Source organism: Macaca thibetana, chromosome 10 (assembly GCF_024542745.1).
Source record: "Macaca thibetana thibetana isolate TM-01 chromosome 10, ASM2454274v1, whole genome shotgun sequence".
In the NCBI taxonomy this organism is placed as follows: domain Eukaryota; kingdom Metazoa; phylum Chordata; class Mammalia; order Primates; family Cercopithecidae; genus Macaca; species Macaca thibetana.
In genome coordinates, this window is record NC_065587.1 from 78653591 (window position 1) to 78673382 (window position 19792).

The 19792-nt window shown below is 36.4% G+C and overlaps 1 protein-coding gene across 1 annotated transcript in view; it reads right to left on the minus strand.

Annotated features, from left to right (window-relative positions):
- PAK5 (p21 (RAC1) activated kinase 5) overlaps window positions 1-19792 on the minus strand; it is a 603498-nt gene that overhangs the window by 442561 nt on the left and 141145 nt on the right. The window lies entirely within an intron of this gene.

A 19792-nucleotide genomic window follows, 5' to 3' on the forward strand; every position in this document is an offset into this window, starting at 1 on the left:
AGCAGCATAGTGTTCCCCAGAAAGTTGGGTTGGACACAAGTGTGTACATGCAGGAAAAAGTAAAACCACGAAGATGTGTTAATCTGAACAATGCTGTGAGCAAATGAGACACAGTTCTCCAGGGGACACTCTGAGAAACTACACAGAATACACTTCAAAATTGTCCACCAGAAGGACAAATGAGAGGAAGGATGATCCATTGGCTCTCTTCTACCATTGGTCATGTTGGCCCAGAAGGTGTTCACAATCTTGGACTTCAAAGGTTGCACCTGCTTCAGAATGGCTGAGTAGTTTGCAGAAGGCATCTTAACAGATGGTAACAGAGAAGCAAGAGATAAGTGCTGCAACTGATGCAAGGTGCTGGCGGTGACACTATCACAAAGCTGGTTGCTGTAAAAATGTGGCCAAGAGGATGTGAGCTACAACACAAGAGTGGTTCAACATCAACTCTCAGAAGCACATGAGTCTCATGCAAATCTATTGTTCTTGAAATAATGAGCAAAGGACCATATTCATCCCTTTTGGGCAATAGTCAGAGAAAGGGGCACCCATAGAGAGAAAAGATCTGGTAATACTAGTTAGGGAGTGGAAGAAGCCAGTTGATATAGTTTGGCTGTGTTCCCACGCAGATTCTCATTTTGAATTGTAATCTGAATTGTAATTCCCATGTGTTGGAGCTGGGAACTGGTGGGAGGCAATTTATTCATGGGGGTGGTTACCCTCATGCTGTTCTTATGATAGTGAGTTCTCACGAGATCTGATGGTTTTATAACAGGCTTTTCCCCATTTTGCATGGCACTTCTCCTTGCTGCTGGCATGTGAAGAAGGACATGTTTGCTTCCCCTTCTGTCATGATCGTAAGTTTCCTGAGGCCTACCCAGCCATGCTGAACTGTGAGCCAACTAAACCTCTTTACTTTATAAATTACTCAGTCTCGGGTATGTCCTCATAGCAGAGTGAGAACAGACTAATGTACCAGGGTACAGAAGAAGCCTAAGACCAAACTGCACCTCTCTGTGCTTTAAACACAGACCAACACCTGGATGAGTGTTTTTCTTTTTCTTCTGTGCACATTTTTTGTATTTGGCTGCTTTTTAACTTGCCAGCTCTGACAGAACAATGCCATCTCTGAGACACATAAATTAAGTTGCTTTTTATCTACACATAAATTAAGTTGCTTTATTGCTTTAGCTTCTCTGAGTTTTGTGCATTTTAGGGAGAGCTCTCAGCGTTTCCTGCTTACAGTCTTACTTTAGGCTCCTCCAAAAGCCAATCCTGAGAAAAGGATGTAGATACATGTATTTTATTTTATTTTTTAAGAGACAGGAGTCTTGCTATGTTGCCCAGGCTGGACTAGAACTCCTGGGTTCAAGTGATCCTCTCACCTCAACCTCCTGTGTAGCTGGGACTACAGATGCTTGTCACAATGCCCCAGGTAGTTTGAGAGGTGATCCCAGGAAGTGCAACAAGGGAGTGAGGAGTGAAGTAGAAAAGGGAAGACAGCCAATGAAAGGTGTGCACAAGGGAGCAGGTTACTGCTATCTCAAGCTTTCTGGGAGTGTGGCCCAAAGAGGGATAGGGAAGCTGGACTGTTTTTGCACCAGTTCCAGTTTCTCACTGGTTGAAAATTGCTGCTGGGGAAATTAAACCCATTACACTTCTAGGCTGCCCTGCATACAGGCAGAGCAAACTCCTCTAGTGCCAAGAAAGCCCCACAGGCAGAGAGGCATGGATGGTTGAGGTAGAAAGACACGGATGTGTCGCGCAACTGCAATGAATCCACACATTTGGCTGAGGGGCATAGATTGGGGCATCAGTTGCTTCTATGATACACTCTGAGATTATTTTGCAAAGGACAAAAATCCTTAAGCACGGAGAAAAACAATAGCAACAGCCTTCTTCTGGCATCTAGAAGGAAAGAAGATAAGTTAATTAGTAAAAGGTTAGAGGCAGTTAAAATGAACTCTGAAACTGAGACTATTTGTTAAACTTTGCAGACCAAATCTTTAAACTGGAATTGGATCCCTTTAATGAAAATCCCCTTTGCTGTTGCTGAAGAACAAATGAGGAAAGAAAAGAAATCAACATGTTTATTGCTTTCACCTATAAACCAAGAACCTCACTGAACTAGGTTAAATAACAACAGTTTGGCTCTGTTTCTGTGAAGACCACATGGGGACTGATGGGTATTTTTAAATTTTCTCTTACTAGTCATTGTTCTGATTCATTACTAAGACGGAGCCACTCAAAGATGAGTGCTTTCTGATAGAAAAGTTGGGTGACAAAATATGAAAATGGGTCTTAAACGCAGTGGATTTCACCAGGGTTGGAAGCATGGCAGAGCAGAGAGAAACTAGAAAGGAAATACTCTCAGTGGTATCATAGATTTTTAAAATTCACCCCAATTCTTCATTTCCTCTTAATTAAGTTATAAATGCATACCTCTGTCTAGTGTACTGAGTGAACTGCCCCACCGTTGATTCTAGATTTGGCCATCTAACTTACTTTGGAAAAGAAGTTGTTAGCAGCCATAGCATAACCTGTATGTTGGCTTATCTTCTTGGCAATCGTGATCATCCATGAAACGAACATGTCCCATGGGCTGCTATGTCTTCTCCTTTAGCCTAGGCCCTGGAAAGAAACGTGGAGCGAACTTGAACCCATCATAGCCAAGAGCTTCAGTCTTGGAACATAAGTACAGAAATAGAGCTGCCCAATCAAGCGTATTCTAAATGAGTCAATAGCAGTCAACTCGAGAACCTAAGCATGAGAGCAGATGCTTACTATTTTAACCACCAAATTTGTGGGTGAATCTATAACGTAGCATTATAGCAGCAATAGTTGACTGATATAAGTGGCAGATTATTTTTCTTTTCTTGCCTGTAGTTAGGGTGATAATTATAATAGGGGAATAAAGACTCTTGCTAAGACCAAGGGTTTACTGAGGAAACTAAAAAACATGAAATGATTAGGAAAGAGCCAATGGGAAGGGCTCCCTGGAGGGAATCTGTAGAGGATTCTGGGTCAAGTGACTGCTGTCCCAGTGACAAAATTCTGCCTCCTCACCAGTGATTGTGGATGATCTGAGTAGATGAAGACAATGGGGCTCTCCAAAATAATGTTCATCTGTATTCATTATTTTTTGTTTTTGATAAACATTACAGAATGTTTGGAAATAGTTAACACTCAGGTTTTGAAAAGGTGAGCTTTCCTGAGTATATAGGGGAGGTTCTCAAACGAAAAGATATTTTAATACCTTTTAAAATATTTAAACAAATCAGAGCTCCTTTATGCCAATACATCTCTGAAGAAAAGCTTATTCCAAATAGTTGTGCTATGAAGATAATGTGTACATAATATTATACTGACCTTTTGGACACAGAGGGATATACCTCGAATCTTTTCAAGTACAATAGAAAACTATTTAAATAATAAAGATTCAAGAGAGTCATACGAGTGTTTTGAATGTTTGCTTATTGAATTTCAATATACTTCAAATTAGAAAATCAACATTATTATTATTATTATTATTTTGAGACAGAGTCTCACTCTGTCTCCCAGGCTGGAGTGCAGTGGCATGATCTCGGCTCACTGTAACCTCCGCCACCCGGGTTCAAGCAATTTTTGTGCCTCAGCCTCCCAAGGAGCTGGAACTACAGGTGCCTGCCACCATGCCTGGCTAACTTTTTTGTATTTTTAGTAGAGATGGGGTTTTGCCATGTTAGCCAGGCTGGTCTCAAACTCCTGACCTTAGGTGATCCGCTGGCCTTGGCCCCTCAAAGTGCTGGGATTACAGGCATGAGCCACCATGCCCAGCTTAGAAAATCAACATTATTGAAGAACTTGAGATGAAAATCAAAGATCTAGTCTTTGCATCCCCATATTCCCTAATTTGACAGCAAGTCTTACTGGTTTATGGGTAGGGATTTCTATAAAAATTTTAATGAATAAATAATCCCTTTGACATTTATAATCTATTCCAGAACACTAAAAAGATGAAAACCTTCCTAAATAATTACATGTGGCTTGACAAATGCTAATATTATGCCCAATAAAGAGAGCACCAGTAAAGAGAATAAACATTAAGCTCGATGCAAATAAAAATAATGAATAAAATATTTTCAAATTTATTGTAACAACATCTTAAAGTATTAACAATGCATGACGATCAAGGAAGGTTTACTTTAGGAATGCAAGAATGTTGTAGTAATAGGAAATGCATGCATGCTTAAAGCACTGGATTAACAGAATAAATGAGCTGAACATATACTATCTCAACAGTCGTTGGAAAAGTATTTGACAGACTATATTAGCCACCGCTGTCTAAAAAATTAAAAACTCTCAGGGAGTTGGGAAAAAGAGGACATTTCCTAAGTTTGACAGATTGCCTTCAAGAAAACTGTCAAACCAGTGATAAAATGTTACTTATTCTCATTAAAATCACAGGCAAGGCAATAATTCCACAAATCCCCATTATTCAAAATACTCCTGAGGGTCCTATAAAAAGAGACCAAAACATTGATAAATACTAGAAAAAAATAAATCCTTTCACATTAAAATTTAAAATAATGAAATAAAAACACATTAAAGAAATAGATTTGCAAGATGTCTAGGAATAACAAAACATACAAAAACCATCATTTCAATATAGCAACAATGAGCCATCGACAAAAAGATACCATTCAAAATACAACAAAAGCATAATACCCGTTTCCCCACAAAACCTTAAAGTTACTAAAAAGTCATATTTAAGGTCAGAAAAATAAACCTAAACATAAGAAAGTGAGTAACATGGCTTGAAATGGGAAGTCTCACATTTATAAGTTTTAAATTTTTTCTTAATCTATCTATTCAGCATTATCCCTATTAAAACTCTAAGGGTAATTTTAAATGAAGCTATTCCAGTTGATTCAAAATGCTATCTCTAAGAGTAAGTGCATAAGAACAGCCAGAAATATTATAATAAAGATAGCATTCATGTGAGTAGAAAAGGAATAAATAAATGGTATTTAAATATGTGGTACATACCATTATTATTCCATTTACACTTTACACAGTTGAGGAAACTGAAATACAGGGAAGTTAAATAGCCTGTCAAAGATCGCATAGCTGCCAAGTGGTGAAACCAAGATGCAAACTCAGAGCCAATGCTCCTCACTTACTTACCAGCATGCTATGCTGCCTCTGGCAAAAATATACATGTGTGTATACAAATATTGGACAAAAGATTGACATCCATCACATACAAAGTCCCCACCAATCAATATTAAAAACAAACAACTCAATAAAAGTAAAAATGGGAATAGGGTCTATAAGCAATTTTCAAAAGAAAAAATGGTGAGTAAATGTATGAAAAAATGTTCAAACTCACATTGGGGAAATGCAATTTAAAAATAACAACAAACATTTATAAAGTTTACAAAAATTTTAAAAGAGTTCTGATATTCAATGTTCCATGAGGAAGTAGGAAAATAGCTTCCTACTCCACAATGTTGGAAATCAATTTGGCATTGCTAGTCAAATTAAAAATTAACTTTAACTTAGCCATTAGCCTACTAAAATACTCACATATGTGCAAAAATACATGTAAAAATGATTGTTATTTTTAAAAGTGACCAATGGAAATAACCTTAATCAATAGAATGGAATAGTATGCAGTCACAAAATTAAATAAACATGGACATGAAAAAATGTCAATTTGAAGTTTTTTAAAAGCACATGGAAAAAAATTGCACATAATGTGATCCTCTTTTCTATTTTATATGCATGGATGTGTGCACATGTGTGTATCCACTTCTAAATGCATTGTAAAAGTTCTCTATAAATACCAAAGTATTCATTATACTACTCTCAGTTATTTTCATATGTGTGTATTTGTGCATATTTATATGTATGCTTATTGTACCAAAATATTATCCACAGAGAAGAGAAATTAGAAAAGAGAAAAGGTTTCAATGAAGAATAAAGATGGACTTTTACTTTTACTCTATATATTTCTATAATTTTTGAATTTAAAAAAAGTTACTTGTATAATTTATAAAAGGAAAATAAATCAAAAATTGTTTCCACAAATGAAAAAAGTTCATAAAACAAAAATATTATGTTTGATTAATATTTAACTATCAAATTACCATTTATAGATTCTAGTAACTACCATAATCAATTAAAATCTTGCAACTCAAAGTGAGGTCCTTGATCAGCAGCAACAGCATTACCTGGGGGCTACTTAGAAATGCAGAATGGCAGGTTGCACCTCAGACCAGCGGAATTTGAAATTTAATAATATTTCCAGGTGATTCTTATGCACATTCAAGTTTCTGAAACATTCCTCTAAGATTTTAAACATTTTGTCTTCTGCTTCAATCACTGATAAAGAAACTGCTTAAAAAGTAACATATCTCATAAATTTATTGTATAATACACAAAAAAATACTGGAAAATGTCTTCAAATACCAAAGACAATTTGTAGAGATAGTCGTTTCACAATATTAAACAATAGTTTTAAATGTTCAAATGTTAAACACAAAATTAGAATTTTTCCCATAACTTGGGAAGCAGGACAACTGAGTTAAAAAAAAAAAAAAACGTATCTTAAGAAGGCCAGGGTGATCTTTGTAGATTGTAATTTTCCCTCTTGCATCTAAAATCAGCGTGTTTCTGCTACCTGAATGAAAAGCCAACCAAGCCCCAGATGTCTGGATTTCCCCATCCCCAGGTGAACTTACACAGTGCATCAGGAAACAATATGGAGAAGTAGACACATGGTTCATACCCCATTACCAGACACTCTACAGAAGGTTCAGCTTCCTGCTTTCACACAAAAATCAAATTTTTCCCCTTTACACCTTCACAACCTCTCACATAAATCTCACCCAAATTCCTACTTAGCATTCCCCAAAGGAAGACGCTCCCTGGACCAGGTGTGACTTCACCTCTAATTATTCTTTACTACATCTGCATGTGGCTTTCCTCATTATACTGCCATTAACATGAGGAAAGGGCCTCTGTTGCCTGAGCAACCAGAACTAGCACATGCACATGCCTACTGACTGCAACCCTACTTGTAGTTTTTCTATGATGTGCTTGGGTCCTCTCACTTTCCCCAGTTCTGCCCTTTCTCTTCTTTGTGGCTCTCTTTCCAGTGTCTGGCTGATTTGTCCAATTTCTCTTGAATGTATTACCTCAATTTCTCTTGTTTCCATGAGCTTAGACTGATGTTTTCCATCCTCCTAATCAGACTCTCCCTTTGAATTGCTCCTCTGCTATAGACTGCTGCCCCAACATTTTGCTTACCTTTTACATGTGTCTCTCTACAATATTATATTCACCATAAAAATGATTCAATTTGCAAAGATTCCTTGTCTATCCTTATTTCCTTCCTTTTTCCTCTTGCTGTAGTTATTTTGCTACTGAAATACAAGGCTAATAGAAAAATGATGACCTCTATTATTATAATTCCTGGTAGTAAGTCACATAGAAATATTATATGCACAATCTCTTTTTTTTAAAGTGGTGGTTCTTAACCTAGGCTGGATGTTGGAATATTATGGGTAGCTCTAATAAATACTAATGCTTGGGTTCCATCCCCAGAGATTCTGATGTAATTGGTCCGGGGTGCTGCCTGGGCAAGGAATTTTCAAAACCTCCCTGGATGATTCTAACGTGCAACCAAAGTTGGGAAGCATGAAGGCTGATAGCTTTTCAAGGTAGCCATTTCCATTTTGTTATTCCTTGGCATTTATGATGGTAAATTACAAATGCACCTTATCCTTAATGGTCTTATGCCAGTGTTGGCCTATTTGCCCTCCAAACCATTATTCTTTCCTTGCTGTGGGTAGTGCATTTTGGGGGATAGATACCCATAGGTTCTTTCCTAGGCTCACGAGATAGCTGGTTCCCAAAGAGCTTCACCCAATATCCAGTGGGAGGCTCTTCCAGGAACCTGGAGGGTGGGAGAAAGGGTGTCTCTTCCCCTCTCTGTGTGGTGCCTCTAGCTGTGTCCTCCTGTGTCTCCAGCTCCTGCCAGACAGACTCACTGCGGCTTCAATTTCTTAGGTATAACCTGGCCCACAGACTTCCTTAACACAGCACTTTCCTTTGATTTCCAGTGAAGGGCTATTAGTAGTTTCCTCCTATATGTAAACTCTAGGGTATCTCACCACTCCATTTGGCAACTCAGTTCCTCTATCACCTGTATGACCAATTCCCAGTAAATTTTCCTCTGTGTTAAATACCTTAGAATTGTTTTTATTTTCATGGTAGGGCCCTGCTTGACACAGTTTTCAGCCTACTGTCCAGTTTCCTGGATGTTCTGTATCTCTGATTTTCCCTCCACTAGAGCCCACTGTGATCCTCGTGAAACAGATACCATCTTAATGATGCCAGGTCTATGTCACATTGCAAGATACATACATCACACATTGACCCAAGAGCTGTTGTTCAGAGTTACTACCTTAACAGTGTAGATATAAGAGAAACTTCCCTTTCCAGAAAAATTATATATCACTAGTGTTATGTTCAGAAGTACAGTGATATATCCCTTACCAGACCTTGAAATGAGTTCTATAAGCCCTTTTTAATCCCAAGGAGCATCAATATCACCCCAGAGCTTTCAGAAAACCAGAATCCTGAGCCCCACTCTAGACATGAGTTTTTAAAAATTTACATATAAGCTATTTCATATTCTGTAAGGTTTATCTACAGTCATGAATTGCTTAACAACAGGGATACTGTATTAGTCCATTCTCACACTACTAATAAAGACATATCTGAGACTGAGTAATTTATAAAGGAAAGAGGTTTAATTGACTCACAGTTTCGCATGGCTGGGGAGGCCTCAGGAAACTTACAATCCTGGTGGAAGGGGAAGCAAACACGCCCTTCTTCACATGGTGGCAGGAGCGAGAATGAGAACCGAGAAAAGGGGGAAGCCACTTGTAAAATCCCCGGATCTCATGAGAATTCACTCCCTATTACAAGAACAGAATAGGGGAAACCACCCCCATGATTCAATTATCTTCACCTGGTCCTGCCCTTAACACATGGGGATTACTACAATTCAACATGAGACTTTGGGTGGGGACACAGCAAAACCATATCGGATACATACTCACACAAACCTGGATGGCATAGCCTATATACCAAGGCTATAAGCCTATTGCCCTTAAGCTACAAACCTGTACAACATGTTACTATTCTCTTTACCGTATACCGTAGGCAATTATAACACAATGGTAAGTATTAGTGAATCTAAATATAGAAAAGGTACAGTAAAAAGATGGTACAATAAACAAAACATGGTACACTTATAAAGGGCATTTACTGTGAATGAAGTTTGCAGGACTGGAAGTTTGTGTGAGTGAGTCAACAAGAGAGTGGTGAGTGAATGTGAAGACCTATGACATTCCTGTATATATATTCTGCTGTAGACTTTATAAACACTGTACACTAAGCCTGCACTAAACTTATGAAACATGTTTTTGTTTCTTTAATAGTAAATTAACCTTAACTTAGTGTAAACTTTATATATTTTAACTTTTTAAAACTTTTTGACTCTGTCACAATAACAGCTTAAAACATAAACACATCATACAAAAATATTTTCTTTATACCCTTATTCTTTTATTTATTTTATTTTATTTTTTTAAATTTATTATTATTATTATACTTTAAGTTCTAGGGTACATGTGCATAACGTGCAGGTTTGTTACATATGCTTTATACCCTTATTCTATAAGCTTTCTTCTATTTTTAAAATTCATGTAAATTTCATGGAAATATTATTTAAAGTGATAAAAGCCAAGTATTATTTCACCTATATGAAATTTACATGAATGTATATAAAATGTTCAGAATAGGCAAATCCACAAATTCATAGAGACAGGAGATTGGCGGTTGCCTAGGGATTAGGGAAGGAGCAAATGAGGAGTGACTGCTAATGGGTCCAGGATTTATTTTTTGGAGTGATGAAAATATTCTGGAATTGTGTGATGATCATATGATATGGTGAATATACAAGAAACTCCACTGCATTGTACACTTTAAATACAGTCATGCGTTGCATAACAAAGTTTGGTTCAACAACAGACTGTATATACAATGCACTTGTTTAATTTGTTTCATTGTTTCCTAAAACTACATTGCAAGTTAAGAAATATATTGTCATGACTATAAAAGCTTTATTGAATTTGATCTGTTTTTGTAACTATGTATAAAAAATGAGACTTCACAGCCTTTATTCAGAATCATACTTTATATTGCTTATAAGTGGCTCTGTAACAGTTCATAAAATTATATAGCATGTTTGGATATGATGAAAAGTTAGCATTATCTAATGTAAAGCCAAAAGAGAGAGATGTTGGAGAAATCTAGTCCAATTCTTTTATTATTCAGTTGAAAAAATTGTAAGTTACAAATATTAAGTGGTTTGTCCAAAATCAGAATGGTAATTGGTGTCAGATCTGGAACCAGAAAGTAGAACAGAGTTTAGGAAACATATTCATTATGAAGTTTAACTGTTGTAATTGTGGCTATTATTGAAAAAAGAATAAAAGATGCATTGAAAATGAAATGGATAATTGACAATTATCAAAATAAATGTTTTAAATAACTCACTTAACTACATAATTCAGACAAAAGTCAGCATTGTAGTTTCTTCCTAATTAAATAGATATTTAATACTAGTTTTCTACACATGAAAATTAAAACAGAAAACCCTTTAGAATCTTATTGCTTCCTCTTATTTAAAAACATTTAATTCATTGCGTTTAGTATTTCTATGATTTATTCATGCTGTGGCATGTATCACTACTTTAATCCTTTTTATAGCTAATATTCTATTTTATGGATATACCACATTTTGTTCATTCATTAATTGATGGGCATTTGGCTTGTTTCCCTTTTTTGACTATTATGAATAATGCTGCTATGAACACTCATATAGAAGTTTTTGTGTGAATATATGTTTTCAATTTTCTTGGGTATATATACACCTGGGAGTGGGAATTGCTAGATAATATGATAGCTCTATGTTTAAACGTTTGAGAAACTGCAAGGCTGTTTTTCAAAATGAAACTACAAGACTGTTTTTCAAAATGAAACTGCAAGACTGTTTTCCAAAATGGCTGCACTATTACACATTCCCATCAGCGATGTCTAAGGGTTCCAACATTTCCACATCCTCACCAACAGTTGGTATTGTCCATGTTTTTGATTAGAGCCATCCTCATGAGTGTGAAGTAGTATTTCAATGTAATTCTGACTTGCATTTCCCTCATGACTAATAATGTTGAGATTTTTTTCTTGTGTTATTGGTCATTTATTTATTTCTTTGGCTAAGTGTCTATTCAAATCTTTTATTTTTTAATTGAGTCACTTGTCTTTTATTGATGAGTTGTAAGAGTCCTTTATATATCCTGGATACTATAACTTTATCAGATATATGATTTGCAAATATTTTCTCCCAATCTGTGGGTTTTTACTTCTTGATAGTATTCTTCATAATACAAAAGTTTTTTCTGAATGATGTCCTGTTTATCTATTTTCTCTTTTATTACTTGTATTTAGGTATTATATTTAAGAGGTATTATACCTAATCCAGGGTCACAAAGACTTACTGCTATGTTTTTGGCTAAGAGTTTTATAATTTTGCCTTTTATATTTAGGTCTTTGGTCCATTTTGAGTTAATTTTTTTTTTTTTTTTTTTTTTTTTGTATAAGATGTGAGGTAGAGGTCCCACTTTATTATTTTGCATGTAGATATCCAGTTGTCTCCATATCATTGACTGAAAAGACTATTCTTTTTACCACTAAATCGTCTTGCAACCTTGCTAAAATTCAATTGACCATCAGTGTATTGGTTTATTTCTGTACTCTCATTAGATTCCATTGACCTATATCCCTATCCTTATGCCAGTACCGCACTGTTTTGTTTACTGTAGCTTTGTAGTAAATTTTGAACTCTAAAGTGTTAGTTCTCTAATTTTGTTCTTTTTCAAGAGTGATTTGGCTCTTCTTACTGCCTCCCTTGCATTTCCATATGGATTTTATAATCAGCGATGTCAACTTCTGCAAGAAAGACAGCTAGGATTTTGATAGGATTGTGTTGAATCTGTAGTCCAATTTTGGGAGTACTACCATGTTAACATCATCTTCCCATTCATGCATGTGGACTAGCTTACCATTTATTTGATCTTCTTCAATTTCTGTCAATAATGATTTGCTTTCAGTTTCAATTATTTTGTTTTCAGTTACAAGTCTTGCACTTCTTTTGTTAAACTGTTTCCAAATATTTATTCTTGATTATATAATTCTCATAATAAAATTCTGAAATCTTATTAATTTCATTTTTGTGGCCATGCACTTTAAAACTTGCCTTTTAACAAGACTTCCAGATGATTCTTATGAACATTAAGTTTGTGAAGTGCTGCTCTATTGACAAACTGAACTCACGTGACATTCCACACAGCACTGGCAAATTCTGTCCCGTAACTCCGCTAGCTCTCCAACAAGAAGTGACTTGAGGCAGCCCAAGGATACTACTTAAAACAATGAATTAAATGTTTTTAAATCAGAGGAAGCAATAAGATTCTAAAGGGTTTTCTGTTTTAATTTGCATGCAATGGAAAACTAGTATTAAATATCTATTTAATTAGGAAGAAACTACAATGCTGACTTTTGTCTGAATTATGTAGATAAGTGAGTCATTTGAAACAATTATTTTGATAATTGTCAATTATCCATTTCATTTTCAATGCATTTTTATTCTTTTTTCAATAATAGCCACAATTACAACAGTTAAACTTCATAATGAATATGTTTCCTAAACCCTGTTCTACTTTCTGGTTCCAGATCTGACACCAATTACCATTCTGATTTTGGACAAACCACTTAATATTTGTAACTTACAATTTTTTCAACTGAATAATAAAAGAATTGGACTAGATTTCTCCAACATCTCTCTCTTTTGGCTTTGCATTAGATAATGCTAACTTTTCATCATATCCAAACATGCTATATAATTTTATGAACTGTTACAGAGCCACTTATAAGCAATATAAAGTATGATTCTGAATAAAGGCTGTTAGGTCTCAATTTTCATACATAGTTACAAAAACAGATCAAATTCAACAAAGCATTTATAGTCATGACAATATATTCTCTTAACTTGCAATGTAGTTTTAGGAAACAATGAAACAAACTAAACAAATGCATGATTTCTTAAATTTAGTTGACATGTGATTTAGTTACATGTAAGACTCTCCTCCCCCAGCCAGATTAACCCTGTTCTGTATATTTAATACTCATCTTCCCCCTAAATTTCACAATAATAATTTTATAAAAATCAGTGTGTAAACCTGCATTGTCATGAAAGGCTACTAATGTGATACCTTTCAAAGATAAAGTGAACGTTTTTGTAAAAAGCCACCAAACTGGAGGCATTTAACAATATTCATCTTCCTATGGCATCACTACCCTAGATGTACTTTGCAATTTTAATAAAGCCTTGTCTTACTTCAGGCTTCCTAGAAATAGAGCACGAGGCAGGGATTCTTTCTTGCTCGGTGATTTATTGAGGAAGTGCTCTCAGAGGAACCGGTAAGAGGCTGAGGATAACAGGAAAAGACAGGAGAAGGGGGCTGAGCAGAGATGGGGATCCAACTGGAATCTGGCCTTTGCTGATTACCAGAGCAGCTCTGGCTGCGAATGGTGAAGTGCTTTTCTATTGACAAACTGAACTCAAGTGACATTCCACGCAGCAAATTCTGTCCCATAACTGCTAGCTCTTCAACAAGAAGTGACTTGAGGCAGCATAGTTACAGAAAACAGCACAAGAACCAAGGATACTAAACACAGTGACTTAAATGTTTTTAGGTAAGAGGAAGCAATGAGATACTATAGGGTTTTAATTTCTGGGCAATGGAAAACTAGTGTGAAATATTTATTAATTAGGAGGAAATGACAAGGCTGACTTCTCTCTGCATGATAGACAAAATTGAGTTCTCCAACCATGAGGCAAGGTGCTGGACTTTTGTACCCCTGCACTATTCAGTTGATGGGTGAGTGGATTGTAACTTCCCAGGCATCTCCTGGTAGGCGGGCCCCACTGGCCAAGGACATTTCCCAGGAGAGTGGATGGCTGTGAGCTGCTAGCAGTAGCACTCACAGCAGCTGGGGGAAAATGCACTGCACTGATCAGGTAAAGGGCCAGCATGTACCAAGGTCCAGTTCCACAATTAGTGGATAAATATTTTTTCCACTAATTTATCATTTTAAAAAATAATTAGGCTATATCACTTTGATACTTTTTCTCTAGCAGAGTGACTAAAGAGAAGCAGGTTTTTAACTGGAATTTTATTTCTGTTGTGTCTCTAGCCAAAGCTATGCTGATGTTTGATAGTTTTTTTTTTTTTTTTTAGAGACAGGGTTTCACCATGTTGGCCATGCTGGTCTTGAACTCCTGACCTCAAGTGATCCACCCACCCGCCTTGGCCTCCCAAAGTGTTGGGATTACAGGCATAATCCACCGCACCCAGTCAGAATATTTTTTCATAAAGAATAGAACAACATTATAAAATTTTATGCATTAGGGACAAATTTTATTTTACAATTTTCATTTCAGTGAGTCACAAGATATTCAACACAAAATGAAATTTCACAAAATTTCACAAAATGAAAAATTTGTTTCAGATTCAATGTCTGCCTCCATCATCCATATTCATTCTTCCAATCTCTCAGACCAGAAATTTGGAGTGTGTGGCTTCTCTACCTCACACAATTTGCTCTAACTTCAATATATACTCCAGAAATTACTGACTTTTCACTGTTTCTATGATTCCCATGTGTAATATATAATGCTTACAATGCATACATGCATACAATAATACAATAATTCTGTGTCACAACCACACCTAAACTGTTAAGTTTATATGATTATAAGCTGAGAGGTTTTGCTGATCTTGGCTGAGCTCAGCTGTGCGGGTCTTCTGGTCTTGGCTGGGGTTCGCTCACACACAAGCAGCCCACAGTTGGCTGATCTAGGATGGCCTCAGCTGGGATGACAGGCTGTTTCCTCACCTTCCAGCAGGCGAGCCAGTCCCAAGAAAGAGAAGGCTGAAATAGGGAGGCCATTAATTGAGCCCATCACATGAAATGCATCTGCCACACCAATACAGTTTGATATCAACTCTCACCTGGATGTTTGCAGTTGCCTAACTTTTCTCCTTTCACTCACTATGCTGCCTTACAAACCTATTCTCCACAGATCAGCTAGAGCAACCCTTTTAAATCCTAAGTAGAATGCTACCATTCCTCTGCTCAAAATACTAGAGAGGAGATGCCACAGTCTTTACCATGATCTTCAAGACCCTATGGGAGGTGGCCCTGTCTTACCACTGTAGCCTCCTACCACTGCCCCAACATGCACACTGAGTTCCAGCCATAGCATCTGCTTCTTCATTGATCGGCCAAGGACATGAATGACTCAGAATCTTGAACTTATACTTCCCTCCGAATCCACTGAGCCTACTCCCTTTTCTTCTTAAATGGCAACTTCTCTGGCCAACCTATATGTACTAAAACGTCCATCCAGCACTCTGTGTCATCCTTACCATGGTTTATTTTTCTTCATAGCACCTACCAATTTGTGAATTACTATATATGCATTTTTGTTTGTATGCATCTCTCTCCCTGCACCAGTATGTGAACTCCACGAGACTGGAGAGCGTATTTATTGTGTTCACTGCTGTAACCCCAGTGTCTAGAACAGTGCCTGGCACACTGTAGGTGTTTAATATTGATTTGTTAAGCTAAGCCAATGAATAAATATTCTTTTGCCTATGAGATGATGTTTAAAATTGTTCAATTATTCACAACTGCCTGTAAGGAATGAATGTTAGTGAATTACTGTGATACCAATGAAAGTTAAATGATGCAATGAAGATTGGGTGGATCACAAGGTCAGGAGTTTGAGACCATTCTGGCCAATATGGTGAAACCCTGTCTCTACTAAAAATATCAAAATTAGCTGGGCGTGGTGGCAGGCACCTGTAGTCCCAGCTACTCAGGAGTCTGAGGCAGGAGAATCGCTTGAACCTGGGAGGTGGAGGTTGCAGTGAGCTGAGATCACACCACTGTACTCCAGCCTCAGCGACAGAGTGAGGCTCCATCTCCAAAAAAAAAAAAAAAAAGATCTAAATATTATTATTGTCTGCCCTCATCTGCTGTCTTGGCTTTAGGTCATGCTTAGATCTTTTTCAGGTGCAATTTGAATTGATGCAACTAATGGAAACTAGAACAGAAGTTCATATTGAACTATTGTATTACACTATTGGACTCATCTTTCAGTATCACCAGGTGCATAAGGATAATGTCAAAAGTAATTCAAGAGAAAGAAATATGATCGCAGCTTAACACAATGTAAATTTATTATTTGTACTTTTTGTCTAAATGGTTTGCCTAAAAGACTGAAAGACGTTTTATATTAGTTAAAATACTTGAGGATAATAACATAAAAAGTTTCCTTTCCGACTTGTTTATAAAAGGAAATCTTCACTGTTTTGAACATCAGTTATTTTAAACTTTTAAGCTGTTAGCATAGGAAAAGCAACCAAATTCTAAGTGCAGTAATCACTTTACTGCATGGTCATATGAAATCAAGGCGATGTTATGGGTATTACTGGAAAGCTGGACAGAGTAATGGGAGAAGTGACTAAAAGTATGCAAAACTAAGCAGATTGTGTCTCTAGAGTATTTCCTGTCTCAAGTTTAGTTATTTACTAATTTGGCAACATCTGACCTATCTTTACTTGTGAGAAAATAAAGAAACACATAAACCAACTCCCAGAATATGGTTATACATAGGTGTAGCCATGATTTTGAATGTATTTGTTTGAATAGCATAAAACAAAAGAAAAATAAAATCTTGTTATAGTGCAAGAAATGGCAGTCATTAAACTAAGATGAGGCAAGTGTCATGAAGTATGAAAATATGGTACTTGAATTCTATTTATTAGAAAGTCTTCAGTGAGCTGAGCATGTTTTTTTTAACAAATTCAATTACTGTTTTGAATATTTATTATACTTAATTATTGCAGCCATGAAAAGAGGTGCTGGCTGAGGCTGCATTTAATAAAAACATTTAATCAGCTTGAGGTTAGTAAACCATTTAATTTGTTTTCTCATGAAGATTTAACTTCTAAAATAATTTCATTTATATATAGCCCTAGATTCCGGTCTACATAATATACAAATCATTTTAGAATGACACTAGGTTATTTCAACTGCTTTTCTAGAGAAGTGTTAAATAAGGGAGTAAAGTTTTGGCTTTTTCTATAATTGAAATAAGTGTACAATGAGCAGTAACTTCCTGATTTCACTGCTATTTTGTTTAATCAACATAATGATGTAGATTTACTCTGCATATATATGGAAGAGTGAAAGAAGGTTGCGAAGGAATAACTATCAGTTAATATAGGCTATATAGTAGTTATTTTTACAAATCAACTATAATTTCTGAATGGATATTCAGACCGTATTTATATTACATAGAGGAGGTAGACACCAAAAGATTTAACAAATGTGCCAAATATTGGTGAATATTTAGTTAGGTACCAAAAGGATGTTGTATAAATTAAGACGCCTTTGGCCATAAGAGACTCATCTCAAAAATGGCTTGAAAATATGGGGAATTATTATCTCACTTAGTATGAAGTTAAAGGTAGGGCAAGTCCAAATTAATTCAAGTTAATTAAAGCCCCGAGTTCTTGGAATTTGTTCTGCTGGTCTTAGCTGGTTAGCTTTTGTCCTGAAGTTTGTAACTTCATGACCAGAAGATGACTGAAGTATTTTCTAAGTATAAAGCCTGAAGGTGTAAACCAGGTAGTCTCAGTAAAACCACTGATGCGTGGTCACCTTTCCCTTAGTTGACAAATATTTGTCTTCCAGATACTTTGAATCAGAATCGGCATTTTAACTAAGATCCAGTACAACTAAAGGCAATAATCAAACAAATGATAAAATAATTATTCTGAGCTGAAAACATAGTCTGAATATTGGAAGAGGTTCCCGATTTACAGGCAGAATTGATAAGCAAAGATATCAACCTAAACACATCCTGGTTATAGTCTAAAATTTAAAGAATAAATGGGAAAAGATTACGAACTTTAAGGAAGAAATAACAACTTACACATAAAAAGGAAAAACTATCTGTTGACAGATTTATCACCTGCTAGATAAGAGCAGAATAACCATTCACTAGGAGAAAACGGGAGAAGCTAGAAGATATTGGAGTAACATTTATAGAGTACTGAAGAGAAAAAAAAAACCTAGAAATTCAATACACAGCTAAGATATCATTTACCTATAAATGATACATGGTAAAATAAAGGGTAAAATAAGGATATTTGCAGATTCACAAGGAGAAATTAGCCTTCAAGTACTCAGCTGAGGAAAATCCTAGAGACAAAACTCTAAGAAAAACAAACTAACCGGGTGCAGTGGTGTGGGCCTGCAGTTCCAGCTACTCAAGAGGCTGAAGTAAGACGATCGCTGGAGCCGAGGGGTTCTGGGCTGTACTGCGCTATGCTGATCAGGTGCCCGCACTAAGTTCGCCAACAACATGATGACCTCCCAGGTGGAAAATGGAGCAGGTGAAAACTCCCGTGCTGATCAGTAGTGGGATCGTGCCTGTGAGTAACTGCTGCACTCCAACCTGGGCAACATAGCAAGACCTCATCTCTAAAAAACAAACAAACAAACAAACAAAAATGATTTGGACAAATGTCAAGATAGAGAGAGTAAAAGAAGAAAGTATTGAAGGCCCTTCAACATAAATTGGATCAGATAATAAAAATAATAGCAAAGTTCTTTTCATGCTGTATCCTTAATTCCTCACCATAATCTTAGGAAGTGAATGTATTAATTATCTTTTGCTATATAACAAATTACTCCCAAAACTTAGTGGCTTCAAACAACAAATATGATTTTACAATTTCTGTGGGTCAAGAATTTGGAAGTAGTGGCTCTGGCTCAGGGTCTCATTTAAGGTGGTAGTCAGGATGCCAGCCAGGGCTGCAGGCATTAGAAGGGTCTGCTTCCTCAATGGCCCACTCACATGGCTGTTGGCTGGAGGCCTCACTTTCTCACCTCATGGGCCTCTTCATAGGACTGCCTGAGTGTCCTTACGGCATGGCAGCTGGCTTCCCCCAGAGTGAACATTCTGAGACAGAGAGTTAGAAGGTACAATGTCTTTTATGACTTCATCTCATATGTCACACGCTGTCACTTCCACTGTATCCTATTCACCAGAAGTGAGAGACTAAATTCACCAAACAGAAAAGTGAAGGAGAATGAGGTTTCAGTTTTTTTGGGGGGAGTTGAAGAACGTTTGGATATTTTGAACAACCACAATATAATTCTTCTTTTCACTGAAGCACAAATAATTTAATTTGTCCAAGTGTACACAGTTAGCAGGCAACATCTTTGAGAAAAAAATCCATATAGTCTGATACGAGCACCCAAACTCATAACCACAATGTGAATCTGTTTTTCAATGAAAAAAGAAAGAAAGAGTCCCTTCAAATGTGGCATACGCATTCACATGGAGCTTTCATACTGCCAGTGATAGTACCATAGTTATCTGGAATTAGAAGTTCTAACTTATCTTGGCAAAACTGCAGACTTACGGCTGGGTAGAAGGTTGGAGGGATGTAAGGTCATTCTCGGGATCTCATCTTGGAGAAGAAAACAAAATGGGGAAGTAGAAGACAAAATGTTTTTTTAGGTTGGGAAAGGA